The sequence below is a fragment of the Durio zibethinus genome, chromosome 16 (genome assembly GCF_047325235.1).
Source record: "Durio zibethinus cultivar Kanyao isolate XHJ-2024 chromosome 16, ASM4732523v1, whole genome shotgun sequence".
In the NCBI taxonomy this organism is placed as follows: Eukaryota; Viridiplantae; Streptophyta; class Magnoliopsida; order Malvales; family Malvaceae; genus Durio; species Durio zibethinus.
This window is the reverse complement of record NC_143177.1, coordinates 19219628-19238788: the sequence shown is the minus strand read 5'-3', so window position 1 is coordinate 19238788 and position 19161 is coordinate 19219628. Positions and strand designations below refer to the sequence as shown.

General features: G+C 29.3%; 1 long non-coding RNA gene across 1 annotated transcript; it reads right to left on the bottom strand.

Moving 5' to 3' along the window:
- Positions 1–8200: 8200 nt before the first annotated feature.
- LOC111298619 (uncharacterized) lies at positions 8201–10579 on the bottom strand. The gene is made up of 5 exons (XR_016328488.1): positions 10332–10579; positions 10190–10248; positions 10065–10112; positions 9889–9983; positions 8201–8701 (listed from the first exon to the last, which is right to left on the bottom strand). It is a non-coding gene; the product is annotated as an uncharacterized LOC111298619 (long non-coding RNA).
- Between the last annotated feature and the right edge of the window lie 8582 nt (positions 10580–19161).

Genomic DNA, 19161 nt, shown 5'->3' with positions numbered 1-19161 from the left:
TGTACTTGTGTATTGCCTAACAAGCTCATTTCATGTGCCCCCACGTACGTTTTATGTTTGTGTGGTTTCCATTGCAACTCGAGCTATTGGTTCAATTAACGAGAAACTTTGATCAATATAGGATGGTAGTTGCAACCAGACGAGAACTATTTTCTCCGTTTAGTTGAGGAACGGATGAACTTGTGAGTTATTGCTTTGTTTGTGTTTGTTTATAGGTAATCTCTTTTGTTTTTTTGCCAATTTCTTACTTTTCTTGTTGGTAAGGGGCTTTTGTAAGTTTATTAGACAATACGGTAGGAAGATATTTTGTTTGCTTAATGTTAATGATTTAATTAGGAGCTTATGCTCTGACCCACCAGGAATTTAATGCAATAAACAAAAGATTTGTATCTTTCTTTCATGTACAGATTATGGCCGGCCATCACATCAGGTAGGGAACAAAATTTTTTTCACCGGACAGGAACGGGAATAGAAAAAGCTTAACGCGAAAGGAATGCAACCTCTTTGCAACTAGAAACTAACACTAATTGTCATTTACGATATGTTAATATTAATCATAATCAACCCACAACATAAAATATAGTAAAAAAATTTGTGCTCCTCATATAGAAATTGTGGTAGAAGGAGCATCTTAGCTCTAATCAAGACATTTCTAATCACCTTGTTTTAATTTGAAATTGCTAGGTCCTAAGGCGGGCCATTAAAGATTAAAGAATCACTTGGGTGACAAGAAAAGGATCAAGTGAGCTGTGAGTTTTTGCGGTGGAGATTTGGTGTAGGGGTTGGAATGCCAAGAAAATCGTCTCGAGGGTCTTTGATTGATCTTACGATTCTGTTGCTGACGATGACCTTCCCATCTTAGACAATGACTGAAGAATGTATTTGAATATATATATATATATATATATATATATATATATCACTGATTGACTACCCTTCGGCCTGGATAATGGCCGTTCGTCTCGTCTCTCACGTCTCAATTTTAGGCCATTCACTTGGGTCAGGCCAGCTGCAAAATAATATTCTAATCTATGAATAAAAAGCTCCAAGTCGAGTGTACACGAGGCATTTACACTTTACCAAAATCTATATGCTTGTTTCTGGTTAAATATTCAAAACAAAATCAAACATTTGAATAATTATTTAATTTAAGATTAATTATTTTAATTCATATAAATAAAAATCAAATATTATCAACTTGTAATAATATAAAATTTATTTCAACAAAAAAAAAAAAGATGTATATCTTACACACTATTAAATTATTCATGTGTAAAAATCATCACAGAGAAAATATCACGTAAAATTAATTTATTCATGTGTAATGGTAATTTCAGCTTATTCTAGTTATATTTTAAGCTTATTATGTTTTTTTAGCTTTTTTCTTTATCGTTTTTGTCTGTGAGATAACTTTAGTTTAGGGTTTTCTCCTAGTTTCTTTTCGTTTTTTATCGTAAATTGAAAAAAAATTTTGTTGAAATAACATTTAAACATAATATCTTCTTTAAATATCAATTCATCTAACAGTGTAAATTCAAGGTTAATATAAATTTTGAGTTTTTCTCATACTCTAATTTTCTTTGAATTTATTTTTCAAAATATCAAAATTACAGTATTTCTAGGGGAGGGTCTTATAATATAAACACGTATAAATTAATTTCAGCTAATTACCCTATAGAATGGGACTTTGAAGAAGAACTCATTTTCTGTTACTATAATATGACGGTAGCTAGGTAGATTCCATGGGCGAATAGCAATCTAGGTAGAAGATTTTATAAAAGTCCACATTATTCGATAAATTTATTGATATTTCTTTGGTATTTTTATTGGTATTTTTTTATATTTTTACTAGTATTTGCTTTTTGATATTTTCTTGATGTGATTGTAAGATGGTAAATTTACAACTATTTTTTGGGTGCTTTTACTGAAATTTATTTACTGATATTTCTTTAGTGTGATTATAGGGCACTGTTTTGTGGATTTTATTTATGGAATGATCCTAAAATTTATAAAAAAGCAAAAGAGATTATTTTGGAACAAAAAAAAAGAAAAATTTTTATATAGTCATGTTCAAAGTTTGAAATATGAGGTTTCAAAATGGAAGAAAAATATTGGTAAAGCTGATGTTATTGTAGAGAATATGCAATTGACGATGGATGTTCGTTTTTTGACATTGCAATTGAAAGAAATCAATAAAATTGTTGGTGGTAGACATGGTAGAGATGGCAACTAAAAAATAATTTGGCTTAGCTCATTCTTTTTATACTTATGTTCTGTGTAATCTTTTTCAATGCCAAAAAATTTTTGAAAACTTAACTTACATGCTTGATAGTGAGTTAAGATTGTTATAAGGGTCTGTAAATATTTGTTAAAACTCTTTTTATATCAATGAGCATTTAGCCCTGTGAATTCTATTACTTTATGTTATTATATGTAAAAATATAATTTAGTGCAATATATTCAACTTACAATATGTAACTAGAAAGTAATTTGAAATAATCTGATAATAGAGGTAATCTTATAATAAAGCAACATGATGAATGTTAACAAAATGTGTTCTTACTCAACATTCAGTATAGAAAACATTCAACCACCAGAAAGCTAAATAGAAAGTTTTCTTACAACATTAACAAGAAAAAAAATTAACATCAATAGTTAGCAACAATAGTTAATAGAACAGAAATCAACTTTTCAAATTTTTTGTTTCCCCTTATTTCTTTTAAAAGCAAGAATTTGACTTTCTTGAGTACCAATTACATCTTCAACAACCTTCCTCTTGCCTTTGCTTGTCTCAACTACTATCACTTTCTCACTTCTCAATCCAGCATGTTGAATAACATTTATCAAGTTATAATGAATAATATTTAAGAAAAAAAATAAAATATATATATTTGATAAAGAATCTCTCACATTTAAGATTTTTCTCCCTATTTCTAAGTTTGTTTATAATCCATAACCTTGCAAGACTTTTGTCTTACTTTTGGTGGTAGCTTTAATAGTGTGCTTATCCTTATGACTTATAATGCTATTTGCTGAAATTGTTCTCTTCCCAGTGATTGTTGTAAAAGAGTTAGACTTTGATAAGGGACTTATTTTTCTACCAATCATCCCATAAAGTCTCATATCCTTATCTGTAAAACATCTTTCAATAGATCTTGTTGGTTTTTTAGACTTCAATTTTGTATTTTCAATGACAATAAAAGCAACAGCATTGACTGAATTGAAATGTTTGTTGAAACTGAAATAAAAAGTGGATCTGAAGGTGGAGTTGAAACTAGAATAAAAACTGGATTTGAAACTAGATTTGTTGAAGTTAGATTTGAAACTGGATTTAGGGCTTATGCAGATGTAGATGCAAATGCAGTTGCAATTGCTGTTACAGTTATAAATGCAAAACCATTTATATTAGCTGAAACAGATACAAATGCATAACTAGATCTGGATGCAGAAGCAGAAGTAGAAGCAAAAGCTGATGCGAAAGCACCATAAGCAGTAGCATGGTTGCTTGGATCGTGTGTAGCTTTAATATGATCTACAGTACTTGATGCACTTTGGTTCATATTCTAGTCTTCAGATCTGAGCACATAATAATCTTGTTATCATAGACAAAACAATAAAGTTACATTGATGGGTTAATACACTTTAATAATAGAAGATCTATAAATGGTACAATGTTTATAATAATTAATAAAAATAAAATTACCTGATTGTCTGCCACAAGACAACTTCTTTTGTTGTGGCCTGGTTGATGACATAGTTTACATGTCATTATCAAGCCTTTTATTGGATAGATGTATTAAATTATTGGGCATTTTTTTCTTAAGCTTATCATGATATTTTCTTTTACTGGTTTTAGGCCTACTTGGCATCTTTCTGAACTCTGGGGGTAAAATATTATCTTCTATCCTTGGTTTGGCTCAAACCTTCTCCCATGCATAGATTGTAAAGAATTACTATAAAACTGTAAATACAACTCCTTATGATGCCAACTAGATACAAAATCTTTAATATTTTTACCTAGATCTCTAATTGCACATATGGCATGTGCACATGGAATATCAAAAAATTGGTACATTCTACAACTATATGTTTTCTCATCAAATTGGATAATGAATCTATCTACACCCACATCTATTCCATAATCAACATCTTCATTAAATGCAACTACACATTATGATGCTATAGCTGCATTTTTTTCTATCATTTTTATAATGTTAAAATCAATCACACCTCTTCACTTAGAGCATTCTTTTTTTTTCCTCTCAATTTTTATATCAGAGGCCTTTATATGTCTTCAAATAAAGAAATCACTAATTTTTTCCTTGCATCTAGCAATATCCCATTGAATGCTTCATATAAGTTGTTATCAATCAACTCACATTTAGAGTCTATGTTGAAAAAGGCTCACACCATTGCTGAAGTGGGGCTTTTATTATGTCTACAGTTGTAGTCTAATTTTTTTTCTGTAATTTTCTCATGTTTTCTTTAAATTGTCTGACTGTTGAAAACTTAGCAATGTCTAGAAAGCCCTTTTCATCTCTTCACCTTATGTCCCCTTTTAGCTTAATTAGCAGATACATGCCTAGTATAAAATCTATGTTCAATATCTGAAAGCAATTTTGCAATTGCATTATCAAGTTCTTATACCATTTAATTAGTTAAAGTATTCAGTACATAATTTAATTTAATTTAAATCAATATATAAATATTTACTTTTTGTTGATCTATCACGATTGTCCATTCTATACCATTTTCCAAATACACCTGGTTTGATTTCAACAAATCAAGAAACCATTTCCATGAAGTTATGCATTTCACTTCCACTAACACCCAAGCCACTGAAAACATTTTATTGTTTAGATATCTACCAATAATATATAGTAACTCACATTTTGTCAAATTTTTAAGCCAACAACCATTTAGTCCCAAAAAAGGCCTACAACCACTCTTTAAATCTTTTTAAATGCCCAAAACATATGTAATACCTTTCAAATATAAGTAAAAAACTTGTCAATGGCCTATGAACTTGCATTTTCACTGTGCTGCCTTCATTAATTTCTTTAATCATATCAACATAATCCTATAAAAGTTCAAACTCATCCTTATAATTGGTAATAACTTTATTAGCCACATTTTTTTTTAGTCTTTCTTATCATGTTAATATTCATCCACGTATCAAATGCTTTCCTAACTAGCTCTTGCACTTTTGCATTATTAATAAAAAGATCATTCATAAATCTGTTTATGTACAACTCAATCAAAAATAGCTTGACTCATCCTTGGGTTTTTGAAAATCTTGTTGCATTCATGATTGTTATGGTAAGTCTTCATTTGAAATGATTGCATCTTTCTATCATCTGTTGCATAAATTACCCAATGACATTATTTTGCATCAAACTTACCTCTAACAAAATTTTTATGGTTCATTGCCCAAATGATACCCATATTTGTCTTAATAGACAATAAGGATACAAAATATTGAAATTATTTTGAATTCTCAAACAACATACCCAACTCAATGTAAAGGGTTTTTATATTGGGATCATATATTGAGAACTTACTTATTATCCTAGTATCAACCATTTCATTCTTATCACTGACAAGCTCACCATACTCATTAGAGTTATAGTACTCAGTTTGATATCCGTCATTAACATTTTCATTAACTGGTGAAGTGAAATCTGGTTCTATCCTAGGGTCATCCCTTTTACTGCTATTTCTATCGTTGCATCTTCAACTTATACCCCAGCCACATTTTCATTTTTTACCTTTGTTGCCTTTTTTGCCCTAACCACATCTTCATTTCCTACCTCTACTGCCTCAACATTATCTTTAATTCCTACCCTTCATGCCTCAGCTACATCTTCATTCTCTACCTTTGCTTCTTCAACCATTTCTTTAGTTTCTATCTTTTCATTCCCTACTGCCTCACTTACATATTGATTTTCTACCATTTCATTCCCTACTACATCAACTACATGGTAATTTTTTACCGTTTCACTCTCTACTACCTCAACTGCATCTTTCACTTCAGGTCCTATTAACAACTCAAGAGCTAAAATAGCTTCATCAATACCATGTACTATATACATATCAACTATACCTAGATCTACCATATACCTAATCATATAAAGAGTGTTTCACTCATCATTTACTACCATCAAGCCATTAATTAATTTTTTTCAGGTTTTAAATATAATATCTCACTAATATTCATATACTCAGCCTCATTACAAGTATCTAACAACTCAAAATAAGATATCCTATCAAGATCAACTATCAATTCTTCTACTATCTCATTTATATACATCATATTACAACCATTAATAATAATTAAAACTCACACTGTAAGACCAAAAAAATTAAAGTTTGTCACAATAAATCCTAAATTCCAACGACAACAGTTGATAAGTGCTATAGGAATCATTTTTAGCAAAAATTTATGTTATAAGTGTTATAAAAAATCTTAAATCCCTAACAATGAAAATTATAGTTAGTTTAAGTATGTATGTCCCTTACATTGTTATCTAATTTCTATTATAATTTTTTACTTTGTTATAAAATTTATGTTATAAGCTTTTACTTTGTTATAATCATGTTATAACCAAGGGTCTTTTTTTGAAATGCAATTTTCTTTTACAATACGTTTTTTATGTGCACATTCTGACTCAAAAGTTTAGCATTTTTTCTTATTTTATTCTTAAAATTAAAATTCATATGATTGACTTGATGCTGTTATTTGATAATGTTTTTGGCAAAATAATTTATAAAATAGACTTAAGGTTGTGATCATGCTTATACTTAAGCTTAGTTATCTTTTTAGTGATTTTGTGGCTGGTTCTATGGTTGGTTTTGTGGCTATCCTTATCAAACTTTTGTTCTTGACTAAAATTTTATATTGGACTTGACTAAAATTTTAGGAAATGTATTGAAAATTAGGTTTTTTGTGTATATTTTTGAAATCTTTTTGGTTAGGTAGTGACGTGAAAATTTAATTCCAATCTTTTGATACAACAGTTTAATTACTAAACAAAATTTATGTTGTAAATATTTTCAATCCTAAATTTAACCCTATTTATAATCCTAGCTACAATGAATTGTTGTTTTTTTTTTATTATTAAATAACATTTATTTTTTATGTTGATTAATTGGCTTCACTTATGCTATAAATTAAGATAACAGTGATGGGTGATCACTTATACTAGCACTAATAGAGGCCTAAGTGATAGGTAAGAATCAAAAGGTTACATAAACAACTATGTCTAAACAAAATATGCTTAAATAGCAGAAAGCCCTAACTATAATTTCGACCAATTAAGAACAGAAAACCCTAACTATTATTTCGAGCAATTAAGAACAACAACAAAAAACCTCAAATATAAATTTAAGCAATTAAGAACAATAGCAGAAAACCTTAACTATAAATTTGAGCAATTAAAAATAATAATAGAAAACCATAAATAAAAAAATGCCTAAGAATGAAGAACTATAGAACACCCTAAACCAGAATATGCCTAACTTTGAAAAACAACAAAAAACTCTCAACAACAAAATGGTTAATTATAAAAAATAACATAACCAAAATATGCGTATATATTATTCATCTTACACAAATTTAACAAAAAAACAACCTTTTAAATTTTCAGAGCTCAAACGATTGAACCATAAAAATAAGAATGTTGGTTAGCCTAAAATAAGATTTAAAAAAAATTCTTATCTCACAAAAATTAACAAATAAAATTGATCGATGATCAAAATAACTTGTTTTGGTAATTAAGGTTAACAATGATCTATTATGGGTTTGAGAATTTTTAATTTTATTTAATTATTTATTTGGGTTAAATGAAAATTTGTTTTTCTTAAAAAAAATTTCATTTTTTTTTTTAAAATTGTAATTAAAAAATTCAAATCAACATGATTTTTCCTAATTAATTATTCCCTATTCTTTTTACGTGTTGCAACGGCACATATAATAAATATCTTTTTTTCTGTTGAAATAAATCTTTAATTATTATAAATCGATAACGTTTTATTTTTATTTGTACGAATTAAAATATTTGATCTTGAATTAAGCAACCATCCAAACACTTACGCTTATCCTGATTTGAGAATTTAACCCTTATTTTTCCTGCGCAGGTGAAGTATGATGATAAGAATAATAATTAAGCACCACAACACACAAACCAGTGACATCTGTAAATCGAGATCTAACCACCACAACCTCGGCATTTATTTTGCATCAAGTATATGCTACATTTTCTTCAGAGCTATCTGCAAACAGACCAGCAGGTAAAACCAAAATTACGGCCTCTATACCAATCATCAAAGTTTTGCCCCACAGAAAACATTTTCACAAGGGGAGAAGCTTAGGTTAAAAAGTACTATACAGGATGTTGAACCAGAATTTATCTGGGACCAATTCCAAATGGACACATCGTAAAATTACATCCAAAGAAGGGATTTGAGAATCCGATAATTTGTTGAAGAACCTCAAGGCAACCTCTTTTAGCAGTGAAATGAGTTTTCAGGATCAGGAACAAAGTTATGCCAGCATCATAGGAACCACAAACTAGAAAGATTGACTTGTTCACCACACAGTTGCTCCAACCCATTTTTCAAAAGTTTCAATAAATTTGCTTTAGTTCGTAGATAAACCCAAGCTTGAGCATTATGATCCCAGTCAAATCTGGATGGACCAGTACTGCATAGGAAACATTACCTTTGAGATAGAAAAGGATAATTCATGAAAACTGACAAAAACTTGACATCATTTATACTTCAAGAAACATATATAATGGTCATAACGAGAATTGGGTAAAACACACAGTCTGACCATGAAGTGCTGTAAGCAAAAATTGTCGTCAGCTAGAGTCCGAACACAAAATACTACAAATATAGAAACATTAATCTTCTGTCTAAATCTAGTGATCCCACTAAATAGTAAAATTCAATCCCAGTAGAAAAGAATTAGATAAAGGGTTCAAAGCAATTGAAATGTATTATGTACCCATGTAAGTCCAATATAAGAGGAAACGCTGATTTCTTCAAATAGGCAGAACTTCTTTTTTTTCTTAAAAAAGGCAATAGGCAGACCTTGATTCCCTTCCATTCCTACCCATATTTTTTTATTTAGAGAAACCATGAGACGCGTGAAAATTCAACCTTTTTGCTGCCCAGCGGTGGCTACTATGAAGAGCAGAAGAGAAAAAGGAAATGGCATTTTTAACACACCTAAAAATAACTAAAAAAGGCCCCTTCAGAAGGCATCAGTATCAAGTATTCAAGTTTTGGTTGTATATTTGATTTTTAACAAATATACATATCCACCAATCATCTAGGACCAAGTTATACAAGGACCATTGAAAACACAACCAGGTCCAAAACCTGATAATTTTCGTTGTATCTTAAAAAATAAGCACCGACTGAAATCTGCATGAATAGTTTCAACAAATGATAAAATTCTTTTGGCAACTAACCCACCTTTCCCTGTATACATCTAAAGTCTTGGACCAACCAAATTAATAGCCAAGTGAAAATGACATCACAACTCTTTGATTCACCTCATCTTGTATCACTAAAAATTATTCAAGCAAAGACAAAATAAAACTTCTGTAATATCAACATGCAGTTAGTTCCAGTGTAATTAAGAGCTGACATTAAAACAGTAAACTTTATTTATATGCTCAACCTAACCTGCATGCAACTTTAGAAAAAAAAAATAAAAAATACACTTCCAAGCAATGTATCAAAGATTAAATAAGAACCATGCCCCGTTCAAGGAGACACAAGTATAAACTACACAATATCTTCAATTCCAAAGAACACAATGGCAAATCTAAGACTCTCACAACCAAATAATAATAATAATAATATAGCAAATAATTGTACCTTCATGGTGAAGATGACCAAATTTGTCAATTACGCGTCTGTTTATTCAACATGTAGGAGCCCAAAGCCCCAAGTTTTACTGTCAATACTTCATTCTACCAAATGCAAGCGATGTGTTAACCCAAAAAGCAAAGCAAAGTAACTTCCAAAAAAAAAAAACCAAGTTTAACACTTACGCCATAATCTACATCGAGACCATCAATCTGAACAATATCACCATATTCCTGCCACACCCAAAACCAGCTTTAGAAAAAAAATCAAAACAAAAATGCTCATTTAAAGGGAAAAAAAGGTTACTTACCCCTAATTTTCTTGACGGTCATAGATTGTGCAATTAGCAATTCTACGAAATTCATCCTCCTGCAGAACCGAACTGTTTCCAATTAATCATTGGAAAAAGAAATAGGTTCATATTTTAACGATTTCCTAATCAAAATTACTACCCGAAGTCGACGGCGGAAGGTCCCTAGAATCGTGGGGAAGATTGTGAGGGCCAGAGCAGAAGTTTCTAGGAGAGGCGAAGAACCAATGAGAGTAGCTAGGTCTCGAAACTTGCCAAAGAAGAAGAAGAGCACCCGAGCCACGTTATTAGCCGACAGGTGTGGAAAGCCGGGTATTGAAAACTGTATTGATTCTTTCGAGAGGGGTAACCTGGAAGCCGTTGCCGGTCAACTCTCCTCATCGTTGGCTCAAAAGTGGAAAACTAATGCTGGGTTTAAAACGGTAGTTGGACTTGGGGCCGATAAATTGTTAGTTAATGGATCAAAAGATTGAGTCCAAGCTTGAGCGGATGGGTTGAGCCCAATCGCCTATGAATAAATATGATCAGCTTTTCTTCGTTGTGTTTTCTTTTGAAAAAAAAAAGGTGTTGTTTAGATTTTAGAAACGATATGAGCTCTAAACGCAAGGGATACTTAGGTCGGTAGATTCCTATTCCGATTACAAAGCGAAGACTGAATTTACCTCGAAACTGTTTTGCTTCTTTAAGCATCAACTAGAATTATACCCGCACTTAATCGTGGGATTATTATTAATTTTTTAAAATTATATTTTAAATATAAAAAAAATTAAATCTATTAGATCGTGTCGAATCGAAATTTATTAGATATGAATTATTTTATTTTTTTTATATCAATTAATTTGTTCTTTACAAAATTTCAAAAAAAAATGACAAAAAAAATGAAGTGGCATGTGAATTTATTGAATTAAAGTATTAAATATTTTTTTATAAAATACACATATAAATGTAAAATTAAATAAATAACAATATATATATATATATATATATATATTGGAGTGGAGAAGTAATACCCAAAACATTGCTCTTATCTAACTGAATTTAAAAAAAAAAAATCTCAATCTAATTATCTTGAATTAAAGAAAAAAAGTGCACCAATTGGGTCTGGCAAATCAAAGCTCATCGATTATAGGCTATTTTTTCATTTCTATTTTAATTGATTTTTTTATTACAAAATTTATCTAATATGAAAAAGATTCAAGAAAAGAAAAAGAAAGTAAAAAAAATCAAAAAATTAAAAAAAGAGATGTTTCACATGGATATCCGAGATGAGATGAAATAATTTAAAGCTATCTCCGTTTTGACCCTATTTAAAAAGAAAAATCTTCGATCCAATCTTTTTCTTTGTTTTTTTTAATTCACATATATTGGATTGACGTGAATCAAAACAATAGGATACAAATTGTTTTATCATCTCTATTTCTAAAATTTTTATAAAATTTATCTAATAAAAAAATAAAAATAAAAAAATAAAATTTTTACGGAATAATGAGGTGTCATATGGATACCTTCTCTTTCCTCCAAAATCTGCAAATTTAATATCATAAATAGATGGATGTAAAATAAAATATATATTTTATATACCCAAATTGTGGTAAAATATTTTAAATTTATTTTTGATCTGACTTTGATTTTAGAAAAAAAATTTCGACCAGATCTCAAAATTTTAAAAAAATACACCCATTGCATTGAGGTGAATCAAAACTCATCTATATGAATTATTTTGTCATTATCTTCATTGGCTTTTTTTTTTACAAAATATATCTAATTAAGATAATTAAAGTTAAAACCCCAAAAAAATAAAAAGTTTAAGTAAAAAACAAAAAAAATAAAAAGTTTAAGTAAAAAGCAAAAAAAAAATTGAAAAGTCAAAAAATAAAAAAGTCATAAACAAAAAATATTAAAATTAAAAAATAAAAAAGTACCATATGAACACATTTCCTTTACATCAATCTCTACAAAATTTATATCATGGATGAAGCATGGATTTGATTATTTAGCAAGCAACAAGCAACGGTCCTAATTATTATGCACTCTCTTAAATATAATAATTTATTTATTTGCATCATATTAAATATATGTAAAAAATTATCATATTAAATTCATATTAATACGTAAAAAATTACAATATATATTATAAAACTTAAGAATACATTTTATTAAAAATTTAAATTATATTATTTTTATATTTTTTTATATTAATTTTATTGTATTACTTTATTAGGATTAAAATTGTCATATTACACTTTCCAAAGCTTTTAAACCAGACAAAAAACAAGTAGAAAAGAAAAGTTAATTAAGGGAACCTCACTTCTTATTTCCTTTTTCTGCTTCTTTTTTTTTTTTTTTTTTTTTTGAAAATGGTCGTCTCATCTTTCAACCATGAACAAATTGCAATGAAATTGCAATTTACCCATACCGCAAGTGCCTGGATTTTATGGGATAATTTTTAAGCACATCAAGGTTAATATGAATATTCATAAGTTAATGCAAATACACCTCTATTTTTTTTTCTTTTTATATCTTTTCATTTTTCCGCTTTCTTTACCAAGCATATCAATGAAAGAAATGTTTTTCATATTTTCATATTTATCTTCTTTTAATTGTTAATTTTTTTTAATTTTTCAACTTTCCTATTTAGTAAAATCAATGTTTGCCTGTGTTTGTTTACGTTTGCTTAAAAAGATAAATTTTGTTTTAATATCTTGCAAAAGATTTAATTTAAACTATAAACTCAACCGATTTTTTAAAATGATATGCAAATTTTCATGATATAATTTAGACAAGTTTCAAACTATTAAATATCTATCCATATTTAAATGTATTATATTACGCTAGTGTAAGTCTTTTTTTTTTTTTAAATGATTATATAATAGGTTTAGTTTTTTATATAGATATAAATTAAATTTTATATAAATGATTATACATATTTTTTATAAAAAAATCCAATGTTGATGGGTTTTTATGACATGTGTACAATCTTGAATAAACATCATTTGTCCTACATTTACTTATTTTTTATTTAATTTCATGTAAATTTTAAAATATTTCATATAATAAATTATGTTTATCGCTCTTTATGTTTTTTATTAAATTACCTTTTACAAAAATATATGAATAAATAAGAGATAAATTTTCTTTTAATATCTAGCAGAAGATATTAATTTAAATTAAAGGCCTAACTTCAACCTTTTAATGTTATGGTTTAAACATGTTTCAAACTGTTAAATATTTATCCATATTTAAATATATATATATATATAATTAAATTAATATCTTAATTGGTATATTACATCAATTTCCTTTCCTAAAATTCTTTCAAAAGATAATAATTGTCCTTATTAATTGTATTTATTGCTAAATTTATTAAACCTATTATAAGTACATAGCTCTAGAATATTTGATACTATTTTTACTCCAATACCAATTTTTTTGTGCAATTTTTGTTTCTATGTTACTTTTGCTTTTTATAGTTTAATCCTATGTTATACTTTCTTTAATATATATTTTTTACTTTTATTATAAAATAATCATATTATTTGATAACTTTTCTCTTTGTAAAATGATTATGTAATAGGTTTAATTTCTCTTTATTTAGATATAAAATAAATTTTATATAAATATATAAAAATCAAAATTTTTGATAAAAAGAAAAAATGTTTGATGTGAATGGTTTTTTTTTTTTTTTTTTACATGTATACAATTTAAAAAAAAGTCATATTTTTATATTTAATTATTTTGATTTGATTTCTTTTAAAATAGTTAATATAATAAATTATATTTATCTTCTTTTATATTTTTAATTGATTTATCTTTTACATATATATATATATATGATTAAATAAGAGAAAAAAATTCTTTTAATGTGTTACAAAAGATATTACTTTAAATTCTATACTCAACTGGACTTTTTTAGACATGCAAAATTTTCATTATATGATTTAAACATGTTTCAAAATGTTAAATATTTATCCGTATTTAAATATATTTAAAATTAAATTAATATTTTAATTGATATATTACTTTAATTTCTTTTACTAAAATTCTTTCAAGGGATAATAATTATCCTTATTAATTGTATTTATTATTATGTCTATCAAACCTATTATAGGTACATTCTTCTAGAGCATTGCAAACTATTTCTACTCCAATACCAATATCTTGTGCAATTTTTTTTTTTTTTTTGAAAAAAAATTTAAGAATAGAGGATGTTATCCTATTTTCAAGGTCAAAGCAAGTTGCCAACCCACAAGTGAGAATTACGGATTTTTTGAATTTATAAATCAACTTTTAATAAAGGATTATGAAAGTTATATTTTAGGTGCTTTGTACTTGGGTTTTAAATCTTAATTACTTGTGTCAATTCCTATTAGCTATTTTTTGTGCAAGTTTTGTTTCTATGTTTCTTTTGCTTTTATAGTTTAATTCTATGTTGATTTTTTTTATATAATTTTTTTACTTTTATTATAAAATAATCATATTATTTGATAACTTTTCTCTTTGCAAAATGATTATATAACAGAGTTAGCTTTTTTATGTAGATATAAAATAAAATTTATATAAATATATAAAATTTAAAATTTTTTATAAAAAAATTTCATTGTAAATGGTTTATTTTCTGATGTATGTATAATCTTAAATACAATGTCATATTTCCTAAATTTAATTATTTTGATTTCATTTCATTAAAAATTTAAACTATGTCATATAATAAATTGTATTTAGTTTCTTTTATGTTTTTAATTGACTTACCTTTTACATGGATATCAATAATAAGAGAAAATTTTTCTTTTAATATATTGTAGAAGATATTAATTTAAATTATAGACTCAACTCGATTGTTTTTTATGATATGGGGATTTACCTAGATATGATTTAAATATGTTTCAAAATATTAAATATTTATCCATATTTAAATATATTTAAAGCTAAATTAATATTTTAATTGATATATTACTTTAATATTTATTTTCCTAATTCTTTCAAAAAATAATAATTGTCCTTATTAATTGTATTTATTGCTAGGTCTATTAAACCTATTATAAATACATAGCTTTAAAGTATTGCATATTATTTCTACTCCAGTACCAATTATTTTTTGCAAGTTTTGTTTCTACTTTTTTTTATATAGTTTAATCATATGTTGATACTTTCTTTATAAATTTTTTATTTTTAATATAAAATAACCAAATTATTTGATAACTTTTCTCTTTTCAAGATGGTTATATAACAGGTTTATTTTTTTATGTAGATATAAAATAAATCTTATATATATAATTAAAATTTTTGATAAAAAAATATTATTTTTTTTACATATATATATATATATATATACAAGCCATGTTTCTTGTATATAATTATTTTGATTTAATTTTATTTAAATTTTAAAATATTTTATTAGATATATTATAATCTCTTTTTGCATTTTTAATTGACTTGCTTTTTATATTTTTTGAAATTTTGGAATATTCATTAAAGCTTTAAAAAGTATTACAATCCCTTTCAACAACTGAGGCAATGTGTTCTGGACATTCTTCCACTCATTATTTGCTTTCAGTACTTCCTACTGCTAATCTCGCTAACCTATGAGCTGCTTTATTTGCTTCCCTTCTGACATGTGAGCATACTGAGTCTACCATGTTTCTCAGTTTCATCTTTGCCTCTTCAATTAGGATGCCATGGGAGACAAATCTACTCCATCATAATGTAACAACTTGATGATGCCCAGAGTATCTCCCTCTCACTCAATCCTATTGATTCCTATGTCAATTGCAAAATCAATGGCTTTAACAGCTGCCCCTTCTATGTGCATGGCATTGTCAACGTTCGAGACCGGCATTGACATTGCACCCAGACACCGTCCGTGTTTGCAGTCTTCCACACCTCTACTACTGATGGACATCCTTTATGGCATGCAATACGGATTACTCGCTGTGGTTGCACTTTGGGCAGTTTGCACTATCCACAATTCTCCTTTTCTTCAAGTTTTCATAGACTGGCAGCAATTCACGAACTAACCTCCACCCAAAAATTTTAACTTTATTTGGCGATCGGGCCCTCCATAATTTGTTCCAGACATCATTCGTCCTCCTCCTCTCATCATGCTTTGTCGCCATTGGATCATCTTCATTCGTCTGACCTTTGTTGCGCAGAAGATGATACCTGCTTTTGACGCTGTAATGGCCATCTTTTGTATAGTGCCAGATCAGCACATCTGGGCAGTCGTGTGTGCTAATGGGAATTGCCTTGACTTCCTTTGCTGTTTCACTTGAGAATAGTTCCTCAACTTTCCCTTCATTCCATCGGTGTGCATCCCAGTCGATTAACTTATGGACCATTGTGTTTTCTCCAGCAAGCCTCTCACGTGGTAATGGTTTGAAATTATGAACATTTGGAACTGTCTCTCCATACATTAGTTTGGTGCCCATTTCCAACTCTTCATCTAATTCCACTCTGTAAGACTTCTCTCCTCGTACATATGCTTTGTCATGAGTAGGATGGTAGTCGTCCAATCTCAGCCTCTATGAAAGTCGTTCTTGAGAAATAATTTACCTTCAGGACCTTATAGACTAGAGATGATGTGTTGTCCATGAGTCTCCAGTCTTGTTTTGCAATCAGAGCCTTGTTAAACATTTCGAAATCTCGAAATCCCAGTCCACCCTCCAACTTGCTAGTGCACATTTCCTCCCATCACACCCAATTTATTCCTTTTCTGGCCGTCTTTTGTTTCCACCAATAGTCACAAACAGTCATGTTTAGATCATGGCATAGGTCTTGTGGGAACAAAAAACTAGACATTGCGTAAGCTAGCAATGATTGTAGAATGGACTTTATGAATATTTCTTTACGACACATCCATTGGTTGCTCCAACATCGTATTCTCCTTTTGATCTTGTCCACAATCTCTCAGAGGGCTTTCTTCTTATTTCTCCCTACTATCATCAGTAGCCCTAGGTACTTCTTTGGGTTGCTTGTTACCCTGATCCCAAACATTTGTTTGACCATCTCCACTTTGTCATATCTAGTGCTTTGGCTAAAAAACAAACCTAACTTGTTATAGTTGATTTTCTTCCCCGACAATTCCTCGTAAATCTTTAGTAAGTGTTTCACTCGTTCGCATTCCCTTTGATTTACCCTTATGAATAGCAAACTGTTGTCTACGAAGAATAGATGAGCAATCCTTGGGCTATTCACACTAGCTCTGACACCTTACAACTTGCTTTCCATTTGATCCTCTAGTAGAAGCGCAGATAATCCTTTTGTGCATAGAATGAACAGATAGGGTGAAAGGAAGTTGCCTTGTCTAAGGCCTTGTTTGGAATGATAGGATCAGTAATTGTTTCATTAAGAATCACATTATAGGCTACAGATGATATACAGTGCTTGATGATAGACACCCACCTTTCACTGAACGCTAATCTTTTCATAATGGACTGTTGAAAGCTCCACTCAACCTGATCATACGCCTCACTCATATCTAGTTTTACAGCTCCCCACCCCTCCTTTCCTTTTTTCTTAAGCTTTAAAGTATGCAAGATTTCGTAGGCTATAAGAACATTATTGGTTATCAATCTGCCTCGTATAAAAGCACTTTGGTTTTCACTAATACATGAAGGTAGGACATCTTTTAGCTTATTAGCAAGAACTTTTGCGGTGATCTTATATAGAACATTACAAAGACTAATGAGGTGAAACTAAGTCATCCTTTTGGGATCTTTTATTTTAGGAATGAGCACTATATTGGTGTCATTTATATCATCTAGTTTCCCTTCCCCATTTAGTCTAAACAAGCCAAATTTAGTAACATCTGGACCGTCTTTGTGCCAAAATTTTGGAAAAATAAAGCAGGCATACCGTCAAGTCTTGGTGCTTTAGTGGGGTGGAATTGTTTTACTGCCTCCTAGATTTCCTCGGTTCTGAACTCTGTGGAGAGATATCTGTTCATCTCATTCGTCACTCTAGGTTTAACTGCCCTCAAAATTTCTTCAAAATTAGATGTACCCTGAGATTTGAATAATTCATTAAAGTACTTCACGGCCTGCATGTTCATCTCCACTTCACCCCCAAGCCACAACCCATTCTCGTCCTCCAATCCCCTTATGTTGTTCTTCCTTCTACGGTGAGAGGCCTGTGCATGAAAGAAAGCAGTGTTTTTATCTCTTTCTCGTAGCCAGCTTATTCTTGATCTCCGCAGCCAATACGTTTCTTCCTTCTCCAACAATTCGTTCATTTTATGTTTTATATGTTCCACTCGGCACCAGCTCATGTAATCACCATGATTGGATTTGTTGTGTTGTAATTCCTGGTTTAAAGCCTCAATTCCGCATGTAACCCGTCAAACTTGCTCTTACTCCACCCTACTAGCTTTCTTATCACACTGCCAAGCTTCGTCCGCATGCCACACTCCCTCCCTTCATTCCACGCCTCATCTATAAGTCTGTCACAGTCAGGTTCTTTAGTCCACATTGCTTCAAAAGCCTTTCCGTGCCTTTTCTTTGCACCATCCCTCCTCGCCTTGTTCCTTTCGGTGTCTAACAATATTGGGCAGTGATCTAATACAGGAGATACTAGGTGGTGAACTACATGGTTTGGAAACCAGCTGCACCAACTCGGGTTTGCCACCCCCTGTCTAACCTTTCTCGTATTTTTTGGCCTAGCTTTTTTACCCCTTTCCCAAGTGCATTTCGGTCCCCCAAGTCCATCAAATTTGCATCTTTTAAGGCCTTCCGAAGGTTTGTCATCTACTATTTCGGTCTTAAACTTGCTTTTTACATAGATATGAATAATTAATTAAGAGAAGTGTTTTTTTTTTTAATATTTTGCGGATGACATTAATTTAAATTATAGACTCAACTTTGATTTTTTTTAGACAATATACAGATTTTCTATTATATGATTTAAGCATGTTTCAAAATATTACATATTTAAACATATTTAAACATATTTAAAATTAAATTACCGTTTGAATTGATATA